The 16,756-nt window shown below is 35.6% G+C and overlaps 1 protein-coding gene across 29 annotated transcripts in view; it reads right to left on the bottom strand.

The window, feature by feature from the left end:
* Positions 1-16,756, bottom strand: part of AFDN (afadin, adherens junction formation factor) — a 145,800-nt gene that overhangs the window by 113,592 nt on the left and 15,452 nt on the right. The gene's annotated exons all lie outside the window — the stretch shown is intronic.

The raw sequence follows: 16,756 nt of genomic DNA, 5'->3' as shown, positions 1-16,756 counted from the left end.
ACATACTTTTTAAATTGCCCCAGTTATAACTGCCAACATTATCTACTTAACAATCATCTGCTCACAGCAGCTACACATTTGTAAGCCATAACCCTGCCAACTTTCAAAGCAAGTGAAATCAGTGCTCTGCTGCTGGACTTCACTGGAATTAGAAATCTACCCAAACTCTTAGTCAGCATTATGGAAAGGGGATCAAAAAGTGAAAGTTTTCCCTACAGTACTCTTAAAAATTTTTAACTAGTTTTAAATAACTACCCACACAGACATACACTGGAAATTTGAAAGATAATCAATTAAAAACATTTTAAACCCTCATGACAAAAAAGCAATTATCACATCTGTGATTAAAGATTATGTTTATAACTCAATCGTAAACTTTAAATACTATATTCGTACACATGTACCTAACACAGAACCCTAAAGCCAACTATCTAGTCTAGGGGTATAACTGATTTTGCCATGCACTGTTTGGACATCTAGTGAAGGCTATGAGTTGGTTCTCAAAGGACTACATTAAAATGTAACTAAAATATCTGTAAAACCTATAATGTAGTAATATAAGTGCTTCTTTATTAACATATTACATAAGATCTACAGTTGGTTCAGGTTCATACAGCTCGGATTTTGAAGTAATGAGTATAATAAACTCATGAGTGAAGAAAATGCTATATTATCGTTAATAAGGATGTATTTATTGGAAATACAAATGTAATCCCCCTCTCATCCAAGTTCAAAGGCCCCATGAATGATACTCACAGACTTCAACTTAAGAACCCCCTGAAAAAAATCTAGTGACAGGGAACTATCTAGCCAAGCAATATATTCTTTCTTGGTATAGATAGTTAGCTAGAAAGTCCTGCCTTTTATTTAAAGCAAAATCTTTCTCACACAGCTTGATCGACTGGGCTTAGTTTTACCCACTGGTATCATTTAGACCTATATTCAAACCAGGGCTTCTTGATCATCATTTTTTTTCTATTTATACATGAAATGGATCAGGGCAGATGATTTCTACCAGGTACAATGCACTCTGGGGTAAGAAAACAGGGCAAACACTATCTCACGAAATTTTAAATTCAGTTATTCCTGTGTACATCCTGGGCTGCAAGGCAAAATACAATTTTTTTTCTTACTATGGATCACAGTTAAACCAGTTTAGATTGAGAAAGGGGTTTCTCAACCTCAGCACTACTGACATTCAGGGCTGAATCATTCTTATGGGGGCTGTCCTGCATATTGTGAGACGTTGTGAGCATCCTGGCCTCTGTGCAGGAGGTACTAGTAGCATCACACCCTCAGGTGTAATAACCAAAAATGTCTCCAGACACTTTTACATGGCCCCTGGGGGAACAAAATTGTCCCAGCTGAAAACCATGGATTCAGAACAAGTCAGAACCTCTTCAGAATGATGTTCTAATTCTAGTTTCTTCAACTGGTCTCCTTCCTGTGACATAATTTAAAATCCACGCCCTATATTGATCAGTTCTCCTCTGAATCTCCTCATGTTCCACCCTCCTAGCCTAAAAGAGTTCTTGGAGTTGATCACAGAACTCCAGATGTGGTCTGACCAGCAGTAAGTACACAACTTCTACATGCTATACCTGTAATTAATGCAACTTAAGATTAAACTAGCTTTTTAGTGACCACATAATATTGTTGATTCATAAGAGTTTCCAGTAAAATTAAAATTCCCAAGTCATTTTCATGTTAGTTTACCAAGTAACATTTCTCCTGCTTGGCAAAAATCTGTTAAACAGTCTTTGAGTACAACTAATCAACTGGTTTCTACTTCATCTAATTATTTTAGATCCAGTCCTTAAACACAATAACGTGGTGAAAAACATTATTGAAGTCCTTGATATAGTCCAGATACATTATGACTAAGGCACTTCCCTGAACTACAAACCTGGTAACCCTCTCTCTCACTCTCTAATATCAACTATCCCCACCCTCATCCTATCTCTCCCTCTCTCTTTCACAGGAAATGACAACACTGTATTTAGTAAGCCATGCTGGTTCCTACGAATGGAATTACACAGCTTTTAAGCCTCAAGATACTTTCCTCTTCCATCTTACCGTAATCATAGCAAACATTTCCATGAACAGTTCAGTTTTTTACAGTGTGAGTATAAATAACGAGGTTAACATTGCTTTTAAACTTTTTACTGTGTAGTAAACATCTTTCTTACAAAGTGATGCTTCAAAAATTATCCATTAAGATATATAAATATATGCCATCATATGTGACAAGAAAACTATGCAATTTTATAAATATGTACAAAAGCTCATAAATAGTCCTTTTTATGCACCCAATTTCCCTCAAACATAAAACAGGCTTAATAAATATATTTGGTTAAACTACTACTTGATATATATGACACTAAAACACTCCTTTTTCACAAACTGAAAGTTTCTGTTTTAGCCTTGTTTGGTATTCAGCCTGATACCTCTTGTATAAAATGGAGATAACAGTACCAACTTCTCCATGCTACGGTGGAGAATTAAATGAGACAGTATATGCACAAAAGCACCTAGCACAGTACAGTAGGCACTACATATTTCATCAGTATGTTACTTTCTTCAAATACATGGCTATCCAGTGACCTATAGTTCTTTCTATAAAAGAGTGAATTATCCAATTTCTAGCCAAATACTATAGTAAATTAGAGTAGGCCAAGACTTAATTACCAATTTAATAGTACCTAAGAGTATGTGCACATAAAGAATTATACTTCACTTTTCTAGTTCAAAGCCTTCCAACCATAATGTGTATAGTAGTTCCCCCTTATCTGTAGGGAACATGTTCCAAGACCCCCCCACCCCACTGGACGTCTGCTATGGCAACTAGTACAAAGCTCTATATATACTACAGGTTTTTTCCCCCTATACATACAAAGCTATAATAAAGTTTATAAATTAAGCACAGTAAGAGATTAACAATAATAAATTAGAACAGGTATAACAATATGTCAGCATCACCCCTCTTGCATTTTGTGGCCCTTAAGTAAAATAAGCGTTACTTGAACACAAGTTCTGTGACAGCGCAACAGTCTATCTGATAAATGAGGCAGCTATAAGTGACTAACAGGCATATACAGCATGGAGATGATAGACAAAGGGATGATTCACATCCTGGGTGGAACATAGCTGGACAGCCAGAGGTTTCATCACACTATTTAAACTGTCGTGCAATTCGAAACATATTAGTTGTTTATTTTTGGATTTTCCATTTCGTATGTTCTGACCACAGTTGATCCTGGCTAACTGTAACCTCAGAAAGTGAACCAGTGGATAGGTGGGACTACTGTACTATGACTTATCATTTCTCAGAAAAGTAATGATGCATCACAAGTGAACACAATTTGCTTAAGGCAGAATTTTACCCTAAAAGTGTTGTATTATCCACTACAATCCGGAGGTTTAAATAATACAGGCTCTTGTCTAAACATTCAGGTCACTATTTGGTGAAGCTGTGACCAATGGAGTCTAAAATTCCTGATGTTATTTCAGCTCCGAGAAAAGTCAACCACAGTTGTTAAAGCTATAAGCTATCTTCCTACTGTCTAGAATAAACCAGGCTGTTCTAGTACTCTCAAAGTCAATGAATGCTAGCTAAGGGGGGAATCATTTTAAATTAAATAAGAAAAGTGACCAGACCTGACCAAACTGCAAGAATAAGTTCAATTCACAAAGACTTAACTTTTGGTCAGTAATGCAGAGTGGATTCTGAACTCACCTACTTTTTTCACTAAGTAATGTGGCCAGACTTACTACTTCGTTTTGTAAGATTAAACTTATCTTCTGATATATAATTTTTAAAAATATTTTAAGAAAGAAGACATTTGCCAACGTACTCCTGGAGGCAGGAGACAACTTGGCTCATTTCAACCAGTAGTTCAACTGTCCAATTAACTAGATCAGTATTGTCAAGGACACGAAAAACAATTTATCACAACTGTATTCATTTTAATAGTTTTAAAAAAGATTAATTTATGAATTCCATGTCACTTCAAATACTTAAGTAAACTAGAATACCTTGAAAACTGTGTCAACTAAACTCAATTTCAACAAAAAATTATAGTTATCAAGGACATGAAGACAAATTTGAAGTCAAATTACACTGAATATCATCATTGAACAGTTTGTTTTTCAAAACAGAATTTCTCTTGTAATATTAACAAAACCTTTTGCTTATTTTCTTCTGAAAAAATTCAAGTTACACGCTTAATTTATAAATTTAAGAAAATAGGAACTAAAAATACAATGGTTTTGTTGGGTTTTTCTTTTTTTCCTGGAACTAAACAAGCTAATTTAAAAGATTTTATTTCCTATGAGGAAAATAAGCAAGAAATTCAGAGCAATCCAGGAAAAGAAGAATTATAAATATGAAGGGTCAGCCTACTAGATGTTTAAAAAAACTATAAAAATCTCTATTTAAAACACCACCTTGACATAAATGAAAGAAAAAGTCTAGACTTTTAGGTGGGTCTCAAATCAGTGTGGAAAAGACGAAGTTCTTCATAAATGTGTTGGGACAGACAGACAGACGGCAAAGAGAAAACTGGATCTATACATCACACTGTACATTAAGATAAATTTCAAATGGTCAAGGGATACAAAAAAGAAACAACACACGTACAAGAAAAAATGGATAAACTCCATGAAAACTTAGAAATAAGAAAAGCTTCCTAACCATGACTTGAAATCCAAAGTCAATTAAAGAAATGTTAATAAGTTTGACAATGTAAAACTTTGATACCACAAAAAATTCAAAAAGCACACAATAGGTAAAGTACCAAGACAAGTAACACACTGGGGGAAAAAAATTTCCAACTTGTTTCACAGAAAAATATATAATTTCTTTAATAGATAAAGAGTTTCTAAAATTTGTGAAGAACAAACCAATAACGCAATAGAAAAATGGGCACCCAAAAAAACCTTCAGGCAGCATACAAAGTAGTGAATCGGCCCTTAAATATACAAAAAGATGAACAACCTCACCCACAATAAAACAACTTTAAAATAGACAATACTAACAGTAAAATGCCATTTTTCAACACCCAAATTGGCAAAAATCTGAAGGTTTGAAACCAGTCTTTTTGTGGGGCTGAAGGGAAAAAAAAAGTATATACCCAAGGTCCAGAATTTGGCAACATTTGGTAAAATTAGATACTCATGTACATTTTGAAATAGCAATTCTTTTGTGGATCTATACCAAAGATACACTAAAAAAATACATATGAAATGCGAAAGGCTATTCACTGTGGCAATGTTTATAAAAGCAAATGTTTGAAAATGATCCAGCAGTAGGGAACTAGTTGAAAAAATTCTCGTATATTCATTGAGTGGAATAAAACGGTGCCATTAAGAGTTAAGGCAAAACTCTTTATACTGTGATATGGCATGATGCATAAGATACATAGTTAAGTGAAAAAAGCACAACGCACAACAGCATGTGTCATAAGCATCTATTATATGAAAAGACAGGACACAAACACACAACCTGTATTTGGTTATATCTTCAAAAAGATGCCTTCCATGCATGAACAAACCAAAACATAATCAAGATGGAAGCAAAGCTTTTCTAAATGTACCTTATTACACAGTTTCAGCTCTGGAACCATGTAACTATTTAACAAAAAAAGACAATCGCTGTAAACATAAAACAAACTGAAATGAATGAGTCTTAACTCTCTATCAAGTTGGTCATATTAGCATACAGAAAAAAGATTTTTTTCTGAGTGATTTTGGACAACAGCTTTTGACTTTAAATTGCCAGCAGACTAGTCTACTGACAAGTCAGTATCTGCAAAGAATTTTGCAGAATTTTTTAAATCCCCATTCAGATATCCTGTTATTAGTAATAATACTGGCAATATGTTGTAACAATAACTATATGATACAATAAAGCCAACAGGTAGTTGTGTTTATACAGTGACAAGGTTTTCAATGTAAGAGAAAAGAGATATAAAATTAAATAAGTAAAAGCCATACAAGGCCATTCTGAATTGGAAACATCAGTAGAAATATACATATTTTTCTCCCCACAAAATATAAATATCTCCTAGTTTTTCCCACTGAAAAGGCCCAGAAGCAAACAACAATCTGTAAAAATGAACATCTCTAGCACTTAGACTGTAGTCTCTTAAATACCACTAAAAGAAACCACAGCTACTTGGAGAAATGGCTTAATCCAGGTCTAGGTCAGAAAATGTACAAGATGAGTTTGGGACATCTTGTTATGCTGGAAAACAAGGAAGTTCTCAAAGACTAACTCATATCAAAAGAAACCTCTAGCCAAGCAAAAACTGCAGCTGGACAAATTTGGGACAATCTGAATACCAGCAGAAATGACCTCAAGTTACTGAAACATGGAATACATAAAAATCCACCAGCTCATTATACCAAAGAAAAATGAGAACACCAACAAAACAAAATCAATGTTAGCACTGAAGGTAACTAGAGCAACCAACTCCTTACTCTGGAAAATAAGCAATACAGGAGCTCAGAATTTATGTCTACATATCTTTTAAAGAATTCCAGCCAATAAATGTAAAGAGAAATAATGGAATTAGAAAAACGCCATTTTGTAGCCACTAACTGATTTAGACAAAGATCTCTGAATGAAACAGTGAAAAGGAACTTGACAGTACAGGGGCTGTCACCACTTGACCTTCTAATGTGATTCAATATGAAATACACAGCACTGCTTATAAAGCCTTGTCCAACAATTGGACCTGAATCCATTCAAGCCTTTACAGCTAGAGAAACATGTCAAACCACTACCACCCTGTAAAAGATAAAGGTAAGTCTAGAACAGAGATGTTCTACAGAAAAAGTAGCCCAATATTTTCAAAGTGTATGGCATGAAATAAATGCTCTAGATTAAAAGAGATGTAGGAGAAGTAAATATAATGTGTGGCCCTTGATTGGATTCCAATTCAAATAAATTAACTGCAAAACCACATTCTTGAGAGATATAGGGAATCTCAGTATGGACCAAATAACAGATAATAACAAAGAATTCTGGCTAATTTTGTTAATGAGATTACTGCATGATGGTTGAATTCTTGTTAGATGCACACTGAAGTAGGGAAGAAATAACATGACGGGTTTTAGGATCTGCTTTAAAAAACAGTGCACCTAAAAACAACAAAATTAAGAATGACAAACTGAAAATTGTGAAGTCTAGGGAAGGAGTTTCATTTGTGTTTGAAAATTTTCACGCTAAAAAATGTGTAATATGAAAATAATTCAGTTATAATTACCAACTATTAAGTGCAAAATAAAGTAAACTTGTTTTTTTTAAAAATGCGCTACAAAACTCAAGAACTTTGGTTCTGAAAATGGATAATGAATTATTTAACATCAGAAGCCAAACATAGCTTGCTTACACTCAACAAGCAACAGGTGTGTCATACAAAAAGCAAGTGAGGCAGAGCCTTGGAAATAGCCAGACATTGGGTAAAATCCCACTTAATTTTACTTTCACTTAATACCCACATGACTCTGTGCCAAACACTTGAGTTCTCTCAAGTTTCCTGTCTATAAAGCGGAGGGGCTACTATTTCACAGGGTTTGGTGGTTACTAACTGATTCACGCTATATAAAGGAACCTGCCACATATGAGGCACTTGATAAATATTACTTCCTGTCTACAAATTCTCAACTGCCTACACTTACACAAGGACTAGTTGAAAAGGTGGGTGTGCATAGAGGCGAACAACACATTGGGACCCACTGGAGGGTGGAGGGTGGAGGGTGGAAGAAGAAATAAGATCAGAAAAAAAATATCTAATGGATACTAGGCTTAATACCTGGTTGATAAAATAATCAGTACAACAAACTCCTATGACATACATTTACCTATGTAACAAACCTGCATACCCTGCAGATGTCCCCTGAACCTAAAAGTTAAAAAAAGAAAGGTGTGTGTTTGTGTTTATGTGCATGTGTATAAAAAAACCTATCTTTAGCAAAACTAAATACAAAAGCAAAAAATAACAGTATATATTAAAGATCTGTATGTATGACGTGAAAAATTAAAACCATCAAACTTTGCAGAAAAAATAGAATGGCACTATACATATTTCAAATTCTATTGTTGAAATTAGCTGGGCATGGTGGTGGGTGCCTGTAACCCCAGCAGGAGGTTGGGGCAGGAGAATCGCTTGAATGCAGGAGGCAGAAGAATCGCTTGCAGGAGGCAGAGGTTGCAATGAGCCGAGATCGGCTCCAGCTATGGGCAACAGAGCAAGACTTTGTCACACACACACACACAATAAAAAATTATATTGTTGAAATACAATTTCTGAGAGTTGAAATCATTTCCAATGATATAACTGATCTACCCAAATCAACCTATATACAAAATTATAAAATGTTTTGGTATCTACAGAAAATAACCATGTTCTTAAATTCAGCCTCAAAATTATAATACTGAAAGAAAACCCAAGAAAATGTTTTATAATCTTCATCTTGAATCTGCAACTAAGATTCTTCTTTAAGTATGTCAAATAATAAGAAGGTTCTAAATTTGAACGATGAAGATAATGTACCATACAAATTATATACATGAACATTGGTAGATCAGCATTTACTTGGATTTACAGTGAGTTTCACATCAAAGTAAACACTCAAACTATAGCAAGTGATTCAAAGAAACTTCCTATAATCAAAGTGCTTCCATCTATCTTTTTATAGTACACTAAAAATTGAATTCACAGCACTCAACCTACTCCAATTAAGAAAAAAAAACTTAAAGCAACTTACCTAAACCTAAAATATCTTCAAAGTACTGCATTAGGAAACAAACGCAAACACATTTTAAAACACAGGCAGTTTTTTCAAGCCTCCACTATCTTAAGACCTTTCACATTTCACACAAAACACATCCATGAGAGAGAGGGGGGTTGGGACAGAGGTGAAAAGAACAAATGAGAAACAAAATAATTTTGAGGTAGAGTAACATGACTATTACTGCCTTATAACTGGAATTTTACAAACTAAAACAATATGTTGTTCTGGTTCAAGAATTTGACATTCTCTCCCTGGTATCATGAGTGATCTTGAACTGCATATTTGGTGCCAACCGGTACCTCCTGCCTGCCCTTCCAGTTTCACTCTTTGCATTACCAAATGACTACAGCAGATTGGAATGTCACTTAGTACCAGGCATGAGAAAAACAAAAAGGTAAGCTGTGTAAATCAGCACAGGGACTTCTGAAAGGAGGTCAAGCTGTTTAGGAGGATTCTTATCAGTAGTAACTTACAAAAGGAACCTAGAACCTCGACAGGAAAAGTGACACTAATGAAAGCAGCTCACTGTTCAATTAAGTTTTCTTAATTAATTCTCTTTGCAAAACAGAATTATGGTGAAAAGAACCAATCAGTGAAGTAGATTCTCATTTAATTTTATGGAAACACTCTGTTCACTAGAATAATATTCTCAACTCCTGTTTTTGAGAATCTTCTATACTGTTAAATAAATATCCTAGGCTAACACATACACATATAGATTTCTAAAAAGTACATTCTGAAACAAATTCTTTAGGTAAGTAATGGAATACACAATAGGCATGAACTCAAAGACAGGGATACAGAATATGATAAGAATATGGTAAGATGTGTAAAGTTCCATGAAACAAAAACCTCAAAATCACTGATTGGGTTTTTATAACGTTACACTGTTCAAGAAATCTCATATAAGGATACTTTTGAAGAAGATACTATCATTTCTAGCTATAATTGAACACAAAATAAGAAACGGCAACAAACAAGAATGCAGAGTCAACCTAGAACATACAATACTAAACCTAAACATGTTGCTGGAAATCTCTCCTCCCCCACAAGTTACATTACATGATACAAAGATAAACATATAAAATCAAGGGAAAGAAAAAAAACCACAAATAGTAATGATGACAATGCACTACAAATAACAACAGTATAAATGCCTGCCTTATGCTAAACATTGTGCTAAGTACTTTTTATGCGTTATCTACTCCAATTTTCACAACAACCCCATAAGGTAGGTATTATTACTGTTCCTGTCTTACAGATGAAGAAACGCGGCCTAAGGAAGATCAAGTAAGTTGACCATGTTCACAGAGCTAATACCAGTGGGCCAGAATTCATACTCTGGCAATTTTGAAACAAGTCACTTTCAACCACTATGCGGCACTGCGTCTCATCCTGCTGTATAAAAATAAGGGTGGAAAACACCCAGTTCCAGCAATATGGCAGACTAAACAATCAGTAATCATTGTACTATACAATAAAGAATACAAAATGAACATTCTGTTTAATACACAGCTGAGTCTGTAAAAAAGAGAAATCCAATTAAAGGGAAGTAAAGGCTAGATGAACATATGAAAACATGCTCACCGACGGAAATCAGGGTAACAAATTGAAATTATTATTTCAAATACTTTAAAGCATATCAACAAATCTGAATATATTGGGGAGGGTGAAGACTGAAGTTTGGAATATAAATTGGTAGAACCATTTCCAAGATCAATTTTGCAGGACCTAAAAAATCTGAATCTAAATATTCCACTTCTAGGTATTCATCCTAAAAATTTTACATCAGTACAGAAGAAAACATGGACAAGACTGTTCATTAAATCCACATTTGTAACTGTGGAAAAGTATATACAATTTATTAATCTCTGGATAGGGACAGAGATAGAATACGGACAACAGAATAATGCAAAGCTGTTAAATAAACTGTATCTACTCATATGAAGTTTCACGTCAGTAGTTTTCTTGGGGGAGGCAGAAAGGGAGAAAGAAAACCCTTTCGCTATGTCTGTAACTCTTAATTCCTTAAACTTTCTGGACGCTATTTAACTAAAAGAAATGTAAATAATAGTAATATATCCTTTGCTGATGTGGGAATCAAATGAAATAAGAGACTGGTTGTAATGCCTGCATCACTGCTAGGCATGGAACATGTTGTCAAAGAAATGGGACCATGATAGTTACGAATAAACTCAAGCCAAGGTATTCAAAAAGCTTGCCATTTAGGGAGGAGCTCCTGTTTCACCAAAGTGCTACCCCCACAGTTTCACATAGGGTAAATCAACAAAGACTTATGGGATACTTGAGCAAAGCCTAATTGTAGGGAAAGAACATTCTAAGCCCAGGGAACAAGTACTAAGATCCCAGGCAGAATCCTGGTTGGCATAACTGACAAATAGCAAGCAGACCCCTTGTGGCTATAGCAGAATGAGAAAGCGAAAAAATGGTATTAGGAGTAAGGTTTGTAGGTCAAGGTACACTGAGTGATTAAAAAAAAATTGGGGAGTCTGAATAGAAACATTACATTATTTAACTTAAGGTTTAGAAGTGTATGTCTGTGTAGGAAACAGACTGTAAGGGGGCAAAGGCAGACAAGGGAAATAAATTAAGACTAAGTAAGAGGTTACTGGAACAACCCAGGTGGGAGATATGAAGTTAGCCTGGATTAATTCAGTAGCAAGAAGCAAAGATGGTGAGAAGTGGTTAAATTATAAAAATATTTTGAAAGTAGAGCTGACAGAATCTGCTGCTAAGATTAGATATGATCATGGTCTGAGAGGAAGAAAGGAATCCAGAAGAATGCCAGGCTGTGGACATTAGCAACTGGTAAAGTGAGCTGCTGTTCACTAAGACTTAGGAGAGGGCTGAAGAAGAAGCAGATGAGAGTGCGGTGCCGATGAGAGTGCAGTGGTGGGAAATCAGAGTTTAGTTTTGGACAGGCTCACTTTGAGATGCCTAGAGTGCACCTAAATAGAGATATGAGGGACTGGCTATATGGGGCTGAAGTTCAGAACAAGGGCCAAACTTAGAGATGTAAATTTGGAATATATTAGCACTTAAAACCACAAAAATGAAATATTTCACCTAGGGAATAAGTGGAGAAAAGAGTGTGTATTGGGATCAGACCCTGAGGTCTGGGCAACAGGCCAGTCCTGAAGACCAAGTGAAGGAAGAATTTGATGGAAGATGTGATCAACTGCTGCTGCATCAGAAGATAAACGACTGGATGTGGCAGCATAAAAGTCTTTAATGACTGAGGAGAGTGGTTTCATGAAGTTAAAAGCTGCTCCCACTTAAGGTAAAAAAGCAAATGAAAAGGGTTCTAAAATTTAACTTTCATCTCTAAAATTAAACAAACACAGAGTATAGACATACCTCACTATTTTTTTATTGTACAGATGACAGGTTTGCATCAATCAAATAACTAAACTGGCAAAACAATAATACAATTATTGAATGTCTTAACGCAGATTCAGTTGACGAATTATATTAAACAATATTTGATTTCTACTAACTCAGAGTTTTAATCATGACTTTTCTAATAGATTAACTCCCCTGAAAATGCCATTTCCTAGACATCCTATACTCCTCCCCCAAATCTCATAGAAGATTCTCTAAGATACATCGAAAAAAAAAAAAAAAACTTGATTTTTTAGAAAATATTATACTTTTTTCAATCTTCAATTATTTTCTTTACTGTGATGTTTGTGGAAATAAACTGAAAAAAAAAAAGCCATTTCATAAATATACATCACAACAAATAAAAAGTTAATGAGAAGTTTTAAGTAATCAGACAACCTTAACTATTTACAACTATCAGTAAGGCTAATTTCTACAAAGCTCATGGCTCATTTTTGAACTTTTAAAAGTTCATGCACTGGTTTTCGGGGAGTTTTGTTTATGTTCATTTATCCCCAAAACAGAAAAAAATACCCCTATAGTTCATTTTGAGAATCTTCTCAAATGTCACTGAAGTAAAATTATTTTAGTATTTTTGTAGTTATATGAAAAATTAGGAACTTAAAACATCTAAACTAGTCAACATTTAAAGATCTCATTAACAAACCTACATTCAAGGCTTCTTTCGATACCACGCAGTCCAGTCATAGAGAGTTTAATAGATTTGAACCTCATTTAAGGAAAAAAAAGACCGCCCAAGCTCTGATAAACTGCTACCTACTAGATGTAAAAGGAATGGGGTCCAAGCTATCAGCTGTAACTCAAGTGATATGGTTTGGCTGTGTGTTCCCACCCAAATCTCATCTCGAATCATAATCCCCATATGTCAAGGGAGGGAAGTGATTGGATCATGGAGGCAGTTTCCCCCATGCTGTTCTCGTGACAGTGAGTGGAGATCTGATGGTTTTATAAGCATCTGGCATTTCCCCTGCTTGCACTCACTTCTCTCCTGCCACCTTGTGAAGAAGGTGCCCGCTTCTCCTTTGTCTTCCGTCATGACTGTTAAGTTTCCTGAGGTCTCCCCAGTCATGTGGAACTGTGAGTCAACTAAACTTCTTTCCTTTATAAATTACCCAGTCTTGGGTAGTTCTTTATACCAGTGTAAAAACAGACTAATACACTAAGATATTTTGGGTTTTAAAAAATAAGTGCTCACTCAGTCTTCTTAGTTAAATTTCAAGTCCCCTAAAAATAAGAAAACAAAGTATTAAGAAATATTCATTTAGGCCAGGCGTGGTGGCTCACGCCTGTAATCCCAGCACTTTGGGAAGCCGAGGCAGACGGATCACCTGAGGTCAGGAGTTGGAAAGCAGCCTGACCAACACGGCGAAACCCTGTCTCTACTAAAAATACCATCTGCCTGTAATCCCAGCTACTAGGGAGACTGAGGCAGGAGAATCGCTTGAACCTGGGAGGCAGAGGTGCCAGTGAGCCAAGATCGCACCATTGCACTCCAGCCTGGGAAACAAGAGTGAAACTCCGTCTAAAAAAAGCAAGAAAAGAAAAGAAAAAGAAAAGAAAAGAAATATTCATTTAATAGCAAAAATATCATAAAATTAGAAGACCAAAATGACTGAGTAGGAAAAACTATTTATAAACACAGTAAAACATCAAAATGTTTATTTAAAAAGGATTTTCCATAAAAATTGATGAGAATAAAACAAATTTCTTGACAGAAAAACAGGCACTTCGCATAGAAAGAAAATAAAGATGGCAAGAAACATTCATGAAAGATGCCCTGCTAAGTGCAGTGGCTCGTGTCTGTAATCTCAGCATTTTGGGAGGCCAAGGCAGGCAGACCGTTTGAGCCCAAGAGTTCAAGACCAGTGTGGGCAACATAGTGAGACCACATCTTTATACAAATTTCTTAAAAATTAGCTGGGCATGGTGGCACATGCCTGTAGCCCCAGCTACTCAGGAGGCTGAGACGTGAGAATCATTTGAGCCTGGGAGGTCGAGGCTACAGTGAGCTATGATGGCGCCACTGCACTCCAGCCTGAGTGACAGAGTGAGACCCTGTCTCAAAAAAAAAAGAAAGAAAAGGATGCTCATTCTCAACAATGAATAACGAATTACAAATTTTAAAACCAATGACACATTACTTTTTACCTGTCAGACGGAAAAGTTTAATTCATAATATGCAGTGTTAGGTAAAGGGTCATAGTCACAACAGTGGCAGCATAAACTGGAGGGCCCCCTACCTTTTGAATAATAACTTGGTAGTCTACCAATATTTTCAACAAGTATAGCCTTTGACTCAAATTGCACTCATAGGAATCTATTTCATGGAAATACGCAAGTATAGAAAGATATGTGTATAAAAATGTTCATAGCAGCATTACTGAAACAGTGTACTGTGGAAATAGTCAAAGTGTTCATTAATAGTTAAGAAAATGATTACTACATGGATTATACAGCTACTAAAAAGATAGAATTATATTTATACATACTTTTGTTTTATATAAATATGGGAGAATTTCTCTAATAAAGTATGTTGCAGGAAAGTATATATCCTACGATCCAATTTTTGTAAAATAAAATTCAAATACAGCTGTGCTACAATGGTGCATTCCTGTAATCCCAGCTATTTGGGAGGCAGGAGGATTGCTTGAGCCCAGGATTTAAGAGACCAGCCTGAGCAACACAGCAAGATCTCATCTCAAAACACACACACACACACACACACACACACACACACACACACACACTTCATTTTTGAGTCTACAAGAGCAAAATTGGGAAAGACACACTGTAAAAATTCCTTACAGTGGCTATGTCTGGATAGCTAGAATTCAGAGGCGAAAGGGAGACCTTCAAATTTACCCTAGACTCAATTCAAAAAACACGAACTAAATTTTATCCACATAAATCTTAATAAATACAAGCTCTCCATATCTCTTGCTATAAAACTTAAGTTTCCCTTTGAGTAAAACAGGTCAGTTACTGCCCACCTGAAAAAGCTTACATTAGTCTTCAACAGCCTAACTATCCCAAGGTGTTTCTCCTTTAGTCAGATATTGAAATGTTAACACAAAAGGTTCTAATTATATGAGCAGATTATAGTACCAGGTGAAAAGCAGCAGCATATTCTCAGAATAAATCTATTATTTCTTACAATGTACTACCAAATCATGAATATCTGCAATGAGCTACTTATATTTAATAAATTTTTGCTGTAAGTTATCCAATTTCTAAAGAAATCTACACAAGCCCAGCAAGGGGCCAGACTTTTAAAGCTTTAAATAAAAGGCTTCAAATTTACTGTGCTGAGTTTGTGTATGACAGTTATGTCCTTACCGATCAACTTTCATTAATTTCTTAATGCATGCATTCTTCAATTATCCACTGTGCACATCGTGTCCTCCTCTGGAAGACCACACAGCCTGGTCTCTGTCCTCAAAGAGCTCAAGTTTAGTGCAATACCCTTTTAAGTGCATTAACAATGTACTAATGCCCATTCGTCAGTCTTAGCAATAAAATAGCTCTCTTATACTTAGTGCTTAATTCAGTGAGGAATACTGTCACATCCTTGACTTTAAGTAGATTTCCCTACAGCAACTTTTTCTTCTCATATTGTAGGGAGAAGAGGTCAGGAATTGCTAAAGGGGCATTTTAGCAGTCTGGAGTCCTCCAGGTGATGAAATATTGGGGAAATTAATGTAAAATTTGAGTATAAAATGGACTAGAAGCAAAGAGACCAATCAAGTTTACGACGTGGGGGTAATATTTTCACATAGGCTAATCTGAGAGAGAATACTGGAGCAATAAGTCAAATCCCAACTTTGTCAGCTACCCAAGTGCACTTGATTCCTACTGAATCTCCAGGATTCAATTTATTTTCCTCCCCTATCCTATGCCACTACTCATTAACTACTGTATTTCCTCAATTCCTCTCTTCCAAGACTGGCCACCAAAATCAAACATAGTTTTAGTTTTGTTTTCTAGACCTTTATTTACAGATAGTAGCAAATGACTAAAAGCTCATGTGTTTTTATAAAACTTTACTGGAGATGCTAAAGACAACCACCAAGGCAGAGGACTTGAAAAACTGCAAAAGCCAGCATTTCCTGAGCAATATCCTCAATTGACTGCCAATCTAAAATTGGAAATCAATACTGGATTTTAGTATAGGCAAACCATCACCTAGATTACTTCACCTAGAAATATGCAGTCCAGATTCTGTGATGAAAGCAATATGTCAACATAGTGAGATGAAACCAAGTATGTGAAATAATACATCCTAGTGGAGGAGAGGAAGGAAGACAGCACAGTAAATAGCAGCTACCATGAAATCAGGCTCTCCATCAACCCATCTTGCAGAGGATACTGTGACCCAGGAATGCCAGCCAAATTTTTAAATATCTAAATAAGCATACACAGTTTGGAGTCAATAAATGCTAAGTATATTATGTCAGCTAGAGTCATTATCAATGTGCCTCCTTGACCTCAGGATTGTGGCCCCATAGTTAATTATGGGGCATTTTTTAATTGAGAG

This window comes from Pan paniscus, chromosome 5 (genome assembly GCF_029289425.2).
Source record: "Pan paniscus chromosome 5, NHGRI_mPanPan1-v2.0_pri, whole genome shotgun sequence".
In the NCBI taxonomy this organism is placed as follows: Eukaryota; Metazoa; Chordata; class Mammalia; order Primates; family Hominidae; genus Pan; species Pan paniscus.
Note: the sequence above shows the minus strand (reverse complement) of the source record. Positions and strands in the feature narration are given on the sequence as shown.